This window comes from Bombyx mori, chromosome 17 (assembly GCF_030269925.1).
Source record: "Bombyx mori chromosome 17, ASM3026992v2".
NCBI lineage: Eukaryota > Metazoa > Arthropoda > Insecta > Lepidoptera > Bombycidae > Bombyx > Bombyx mori.
Genome location: NC_085123.1, coordinates 15,285,708 through 15,294,568, shown reverse-complemented (window position 1 = coordinate 15,294,568; position 8,861 = coordinate 15,285,708). Strand labels below are relative to the sequence as shown.

Below are 8,861 nucleotides of genomic sequence, written 5' to 3'. Positions count from 1 at the left end.
AGAAGAAATAATAAAACTGAGTCTTCAGGTAAGGATCTAAGTAAAGTGAAGGGAACTGTGAGTCAACTTTTACCGTGGTAAAAGTGGTGTGGTTACCGTTGCCCATGGACTTCAGCAATGCCAGGGGCAGAGCCAAGCCGCTGCCTACCGCATAATTCAATCAATTCTCTCCATAACGCAATATCGAAAAAAATATTGAAACATCGGAAACTCTAAATGTCCAAAGCAAAACTAAAATTACATTGTAACAGTTTTTTAATCATTACCGTATCCCACGAAAACCTTTAAGAATACTACATTGAATTTTATTATATACATATAATGTCGCAAACAGCGTCTGTTCGTAAATGTCGCCTCGTGAAGTTACGTGTAAATAATCGTCAATTTACCAGGAAATTCGATAGCGAACGCAGCGCATTAGCTCGTGAGTGATATTAATGGGAGGTTATAATAATATGTGAGACATCCGATATTATTGAAACACATTTTAAGGGGTATATTAAGGTGTATTCACGAGATGAATTCGTCAAATGAATTCACTTCATAGAATGTTTACTGCGCCCTTTCTTTGTAAGAATTACATTGTTCCAAATGTTGTTTACTGTGATAACACTTAGTGCCCTGAAAGACTAGCAAACCTTAGTACTGGTGATAGGACCTTTTGTGAGTCTACGCGGGTAGGTACCACCACCCTGCCTATTTCTGCCGTAAAGCAGTAATGCGTTTCGGCTTGAAGGATGGGGCAACCGTTGTAACTATACTTGAGACCTTAGAACTTATATCTCAAGGTGGGTGGCGCATTTACGTTGTAGATAACTATGGGCTTCAGTGACCACTTAACACCAGGTGGGCTGTGAGCTCGTCCATCCATCTAAGCAATAAAAAAAACAGTTTATAAAAAATCACGTATGCTTGTGTTTTTGAGCAGATTTCAAAATGAACACAAATTTTTTTTTCATCAGTTGGTATTCACCTGACTTTTGCCTACGCCCGGCGGTTGTTTGAAGCCGCGTTTGAACCTTGCATAAAGCAGAACTTATCCAAGGTAAACTGGAGGCAAGGTGAGTTTTACGCAGAGGCATGCCTCCTTGCCATTCGTCACCCGCTTTTCTTACGGCTTCCTCGCCTGTTACGGTGACCCGAAACATTCAAGGGGCCAAGATTCGGCGAGACCCCTATACTGACCGTCAGCTCGAAGGCGACGGGTTGGTGCGAAGAGAGAAGGGCGCTCTCCCCTACTGCCCGCTGCCTGTTTCTGATTCACACGCAGAAATCAAACATCACCTGCTATAACTCGTCAGTACTTGGACGATTAGGACATGACGCTGCCCCTCTCCTGTAAGGCAGACAGCAAGCTTATGCTTCGCCGTCTCCAAGTCGCATCCACAGTGATGGCACTTTGTTGTCGACTCGGGTCCTATCCAGTGCAAATACTTCCCCAAGCAACCGGCAGCAAAACTCTGTAACAGTCTGTATTAAGTCTTTCCATAAAAAAATATATCATCCAAATATCCAACTTTTTTCGGAACATTTTCAGAATAAACCTTTTATACATGCTCCGTTCTGACAATTACGAATACAACGAAAATCATCCGCTCGCTCGTTCTAAATTGACGCCCCATCATACATGTGTCAGCTGAATTTCATTTACGAATTTAATGTTGTTGAAATGCATCCAATGGGCCATAATTAAAAATCAACTGACGCACGTCTGAATATACCGTTTCGGGACAACCGGGCGATCGAAATCGACAGACGGCTTACGAAATATGAATTCAAAAATCTGTTTGTATTCATGTTTAGTTTAGTTATGAAATATTGTTTACCATTTAGTATTTTAAAGTAGTAAGCAGTATTTTCCGGTTTTGATTTCAGAGATAATATCTTCACAGCATATAATCTGCGGTCCCTAGACTACTTCGAAAATAGATGGCAAACTGGAGGAGTTTAATTAGGACAGCGAACCCTGGCACCAGACCAGGAAAACCCTAAGAAGAATTTGAATGAGTTTCTTAACTTACGAAAACAACCAATCAATTTTAAATAATTTAGTTTGCGTTTTAATGATATTTAAAATCAAACGAGAAAAATTAGAATATTAACGCAATCAGTGGCGGTGAGCGGAACGTGGGACAAATAACTAACACCGTCTTGCCTGTTTCTGGTAAGAAGCATTCATATCACAAAATGATTGTGATCTCGTCGTGATCCAACGGCAATGTGTGCTTCGGTAACCACTTATGTACATGCTTCGGCAGTACATATACTAAAATTAAAACGATACAGAGACGATTAGCATGGCCCCTGCGCAAGGATGACACGCAAAATCATGAAGCATTCCACATTTTTGTGCCCGATCCTGTAGCCCGAATGGTAAATAGTCGACGTCGCCCAAAACACGCTATTACGGATCCTCTCGATCCATTAACAGTGCTTTTAGGTACAAAAAGCACGGGTCAGCATTCTCGTCGAACCCATCGAATTGAAGTCGTCGTGGCCTAAAAGATAAGACGTCCGGTGCATTCGTATTGAGCGATGCACCGGTGTTCGAATCCCGCAGGCGGGTACCAATTTCTCTAATGAAATACGTACTCAACAAATGTTCACAATTGACTTCCACGGTGAAAGAATAGCATCGTGTAATAAAAATGAAACCCGCAAAATTATAATTTTCGTAATTACTGGTGGTAGGACCTCTTGTGAGTCCACACGGCTGGGTACCACCGCCCTGCCTATTTCTGCCGTGAAGCAATAATGCGTTTCGGTTTGAGGGGTGGGGCAGCCGTTGTAACTATACCGAGACCTTACAACTTATATCTCAAGGTGGGTGGCGCATTTACGTTGTAGATGTTTATGGGCTCCAGTAACCACTTAACACCAGGTGAGCTGTGAGCTCGTCTACCCATCTAAGCAATAAAAAAAAATCGTCGCTTGCGACGAAGGGCTTGACGAGCGAATTAACACATAGACACAGCCCACTGAGTTTCATACATACATACATACTCCACACATCCCACGGGTATAACTTACCAATCGACAAATAGTAACTGATGAAATTGCTTTGACGATGAAATTTCGAAGAGTTTTGAGCAAAGCACAACTCCTGTGGGATGCTTCGTATGTCTTTGAATTGTCGTTTTTTTTGGAATCACGTATCACGTTTCTTATTCACAGTGTGTGCTAGCCCACTGAGTTTCTTGCCGGATCTTCTCAGTGGGTCGCGTTTCCGATCCGGTGGTAGATTCTCCGAAGCACTGCTCTTGCTAGGGTCAGTGTTAGCAACCTATATGTTAGGGCGAAGCTGAAATAGCCTCTCAGGTTATCAGCAAAAGTAGAGGAAAAAAATGCCGTATTTTCGTTTCATTGGCTTTCAAATCACAACGGTAATAAAGATGTATTTATTCCGAATAGATTTCCAAATCTCACATTCTCTCCTTTTGTTATGTGTGTAAATTCTGTAACTTGCTCAAAGAAAGATAATAGGTACAGTTATGTTAACAACAATAATAATAATAGTAATGGCAGGTTCAGACACAACTTTTCCCGGGTAATCCCGGGTATAACTTGGTCTCGTCCGTGCGTTAATTGGGTTGGCTCGCTCCCTTTGTCTAAGACGCTTACATTTTAAATGAAACAATAAGGTTATTAAGCGATTTAGCCGGCTTGCTTCCTCGGAATTCTGTGCTAGATTGGATTTCTATGCGAACGCGAAACAGAGCATGGTTTTGCTTAGACGGATAAATTTGTATCGTGACTGTTAATTCCTGACGCTATTAGGTACTATAATTAGAAATATTTTGTAGTTTAATTTAGTATTTATGTTTTATGATTTGAGGCCCTTTGAATACATTACAATTTTCATGGCTATTTATGCATACGAACAATGTTGATGGGTCAATAAATCCTTAGTCGACTAGAACCATTTTTATTATTACTTATTTATTGTTTTGATTGGTGGACGAACTCACAGCCCATCTGGCGCTGAATGGTTACCGGAGCCTATAGTTATTTACAACACAAATGCCATCTCTTAGTTTTTACGGCAGCCGCCCTATTCTTCAGATCGAAACGCTTTACTGCTTCACGGCAGAAATAGGCAGGGCGATGGTACGTACCCGTGCGGACTCACAAGACGTCCTACCACCAGTTATTTGAGCTTATTTGAGCGTATTGAGCACACGAAGCCAAGAGTGTAGCGCCGAAGAAGACATTAGTACAATTTTAACCAAACATCAAAATGTTAGAAAAAAGAACCGTACAGTAACAAAGCTACCCAAATCTACTTTCAGACTTGGGTGAAAAGTTAACAATACATTAAATAATTGGCTTCGAGAAATGTTTTAGAAAAATATACAAGACAATGCTCTTACGAATGAACGTTTTGTTTGGAAACGACGCCAGCATGCAGGATACCATTTGCGAAAGGATATTTTATAAAGGAAAAATGGCTCTGGAATGAAATGTTGAAAGGGTTGATCTTTATTAAATTATGGTTAATGGAAGCGAACGTTTCTGTTAGCTGCTTGGCTTTGTCACTGACATTGCCAATGTCCATGAGCGACGGAAACCAGCACAACACCGGCTCACCTTCATTTAAAAAAAAAATTGGTTGTCTGTAAAGTCGGTTTACTGACTATAGTTGAAAGTGACAACGTCATAAGAAAATACTGATGGAATGGTTTCATTTTTCAATTATCGCAATTATCGTTGCTTTAAACAATTGACACCACATTTACTTTTCACTGAACTTCATACTTGACGAAAACATGTAAATGTATTATTATATAGCAGCTGTCCACGCGGATGCATCGCTTACTAAAGTAGGAGAGAGACAGATTTTGAACGCTGCCGAACGCGGAGGCCGAATGTGCCTCTTTGTCGCTCGTTGCGCGCTCTCGCTTGCACTTCAAGCCTTAAATGGAACGCCTCAGAGCGAGGTAACGCCGCATGTTTCATGTTTTTTCGTGCGTGCAGCCGGCTCCATCGAATTATAAGACGTTGTCACGTCAAAAAGAAAATTGTTTCATTACCATTTTTCGACACGGTCGCTCCCGATGAATAAAGCAGTAATCCATGGATCGTGATTCTTAGATTCGAGACTCTTAAAGCTATAAGGTAGAAGGCATCTTGTTTTAACTTGACTTGTATCTATGAAACGGTAACTTTAAATTTAATATTTCACAATCTTCAAGTCGTCCGATTACTTTGAAAATATAGACACCTGTCAGGACATCTGACGGGGCGCTGATAATACTTCGCTTTGTTATGCTAACCAAGGTCACTACGATTAAAAACATTACTGGTGGTAGGAGCTCTTGTTGAAGCAGTAATGCGTTTCCGTTTGAAAGGTGGGGCAGCCGTTGTAACTATACTGAGACCTTAGAACTTATATCTCAAAGTGAGTGGCGCATTTACGTTGTAGATGTCCATGGGCTCGAGTAACCACTTAACAACAGGTGGGCTGTGAGCTCGTCCTACCATCTATGCAATAAAAAATTTAAAAAGTATTAAAAGTTGTTTGTTCATTTTCAATGTTTATTTTGTTGGTAATTCGGAAAGCAAAAACAAACGTCAAACAACGCAAAGCCTGTTTTACATTTTGCTATAATAGTACAACCTGTAGATTTAACCAAAAACCAAGGCTTTTTTCTTGGGATCTCAAATTCTAAACTAAATTTTTGCGATCAGTTATTGCAATACATCTTACTCTTAATACTTATAGCATAATTAATGCGGTAGAACAAATAGCAAAATTAAAGCTTCTTCCGAAGACTTGAAACATGGGACTAAAACGCCCAGAAATTTCGATGTATATCTCTCGATATCAGCAAATATCTGAATTAAAATAATTATGTTTCGTTTCACTACATAGTATAAAACAAAGTCGCTTTCTCTATCCCTATATCTGTCTGTCCCTATGTATGCTTAAATCTTTAAAACTACGCAACGAATTTTGATGCGGTTTTTTTTAATAGATAGAGTGATTGAAGAGGAAGGTTTATATGTATAATAGCATCCATTAAATAGTGGAGAAATCAATAATAAATTACAGTTTCCGAAGCGAAGCGAGGGCGGGTAGCTAGTTCTCTATAAAAAATAAAACAATGTCCTTAATTCCAATAAATACGCAAATATTAGATACCTTACGAAACAAATATGTTTGTTTTCGTTCATAAATGTATACACAGATGTTTGTATAATATAATTAAATAGTTATACAGTATGTTTCTGCGAACATTCGTAAAGGAGATTGTCCATTCTTCTATGGGCCGCCGTTGCGCATTTTTTTTTGGATAGCATAAATTTTATATAAGAGAAGGGACATAACGTGCTTTCAAAGGAAATAAAAATTATCCATTTATTTTGTGGGGTTTTTGTTGTTCATTGACTTTTTGTTTAATTTTGAGGTTATTTTTGTAACAAACCTTCTACTAAAAAACAACCACTCCTTACAACGATTACGATTTGAATTCTCATATATGACAACAGAAAATAGTTCCAACAAACTAATGAATGATCCCAAGTAAATAATATTACATTAATAATAGTAGGTCATGCTAAATGTAGGTGGTGTGTAGGTAGGTACCTATAGGAAGTAGAAAATAATAATGCTTGAATAAAAAAAAATGAAATATTTTTATTTTATTTTATTTTTTATGTACCAGAGAAAGGGCACAGTTCACACAGCGTGACATTTTTAACAGAATCGTTGTGATTTACTGCACAGAGATACGGACCGTTGTAAAGCCGTTCTACACAATCCGCACCACCAGCTTAGAAACAATAGGTACAATAGTCTTTAAAAAGATTCTTGAGCGTGCAGGAATCCGAAGACTCTACTAGACACGAACTCAACGCAATGATAAGTTATTTAATAGCACAATAAACTAAATATCTATCTGTAAAAACAATCTGTTTGACTTGACAAGACATGACGCTTTCGACAATTCATCTTTTTCCGTACCGTATAGTGCATAGACCTAACTTCTTTTCTTTTTTTTATAATATTAGCCGGATACAAGTCCATTGGCCGTCTACATATGATACAATAATAAAGTTAATATTTACGAAGAGTGGTATAGTGCTACCAACAGTTAATTTCACTATCCCTGACTATAAGTGCTTTGTCAACTAAAGAAAGATTTTTTATTAGTATAGTAATATATTTTGTGTAGATTTTTTTAGTAATATATGTTAATTATTAATAAAAATATTCATAACGGCGAAAAACTATATAGTTGAAATTATTTTTAAAACTCAGCGTCTGCCCTTACACTATTAGTAAAGACTGATTATGGGGAGATTCTTAAAATTGGCAACACTGCTTTCAATCATAAAATAATACAATAAAATCAAATAAATAGCTAATTAAATACACAAAGCTAACCCCACATACGATTTCGATCAAATGAACTATAAGAAAAGCTAAAAAAATTGTTTATTATTTATGAGTATAGTGTTGTGGCTATACTGTTTTATTATAACGCGATGCTGATTTTGGGCATTGTCTTTTGTTTGCCATAATACAGGACCTGGGACAAATCTCAATGAAAATTTGGGTTTACATACGCATCAACAACTCAGAAGTTAGTATCATAAATGTTGCTTTTTGTAATTTCACTGGTGGTAGGACCTCTTGTGAGTCCGCACGGGTAGGTACCACCGCCCTGCCTATTTCTGCCTTGAAGCAGTAATGCGTTTCGGTTTGAAGGGTGGGGTAGCCGTTGTAACTATACTGAGACCTTAGAACTTATATCTCAAGATGGGTGGCGCATTTACGTTGTAGATGTCTATGGGCTCCAGTAACCACTTAATACCAGGTGGGCTGTGAGCTCGTCCACGCATCTAAGCAAAAAAAAGTGTGTGTGTCCGCTCCGACGCACGACTGGAGTTTACTGGATATAAAAAATTAAACGAAACAATACGAGAAATAGTTCTATATTACGACAACACGATACACTACAGATTATTAACAAATTAACGAGACACAAAACAAACGACTAACAAATATATGAAAATACAATAATGAGAGAAACGCGCGATCAGTACGAGGCTTTGTGGCGGACTGCCGGCGCAGCAGCCCGGCGTCACCTGCGATAACGCGGCCGCGCGTTGGCTCCTGATTGGCGCGCGCACGCATCACGCAATCAGGAGCCAATCAGGCGCATAACGCATTTCGTGTGACATGCTAGTACGATTTTGATTGGCGCGCGCACGCATCACGCAATCAGGAGCCAATCAGGCGCATAACGCATTTCGTGTGACATGCTAGTACGATTTTGGTCCCCATAATTTTCATACCCCGGGCCTATATATGTAAATCGATTCTAAAGGAGTAAACTCCAAAAAAAAAAAATTCAAACATCCCGTATATATAAAAGAAAGGTAAAATAGCGGTGATAGAACACGCTTGCGTTACTTTAACCATTCTGCCTAAATCAGCAGTGAAACATAGGTGTGGCGGGTAGCCATCACAGAACACAAGACATTTGACAGGTGCCCGAATCTCGCTTACGACATTTTCAAGATAAACTTGCATAAGTTCCGAACAACAACATCCGGACCGTCGGTCTACCGGGCAATATCACCCGCTCGGTTTTTTTTTATTGCCCTTGTAGGCAGACGAGCATACGGCCCACCTGATGGTGAGTGGCTCTCCCGATCCATCCCCCTGGCTATGTGGTGCGATGGCCTCCGAAGGGTGGCCGCCAAGAGGTGGATGAGGAGAGTCGAAAACCGGGCTCAGTGTTGTGGATTGGGAGAGGCCTATAAATACCTAGTCAGGTCATAAATTCTGTCACATGTTTAACGTAAAATAATTGAAACAAGTTTATTCATTATGTAACCATTCATATACGAAA

The 8,861-nt window shown here is 39.3% G+C and overlaps 1 non-coding gene across 1 annotated transcript; it reads left to right on the top strand.

The window, feature by feature from the left end:
- The first annotated feature begins 2,242 nt into the window (after positions 1–2,242).
- LOC119630834 (U6 spliceosomal RNA) lies at positions 2,243–2,349 on the top strand. Its single transcript, XR_005245720.1, has one exon. It is a non-coding gene; the product is annotated as a U6 spliceosomal RNA (small nuclear RNA).
- Positions 2,350–8,861: the final 6,512 nt, after the last annotated feature.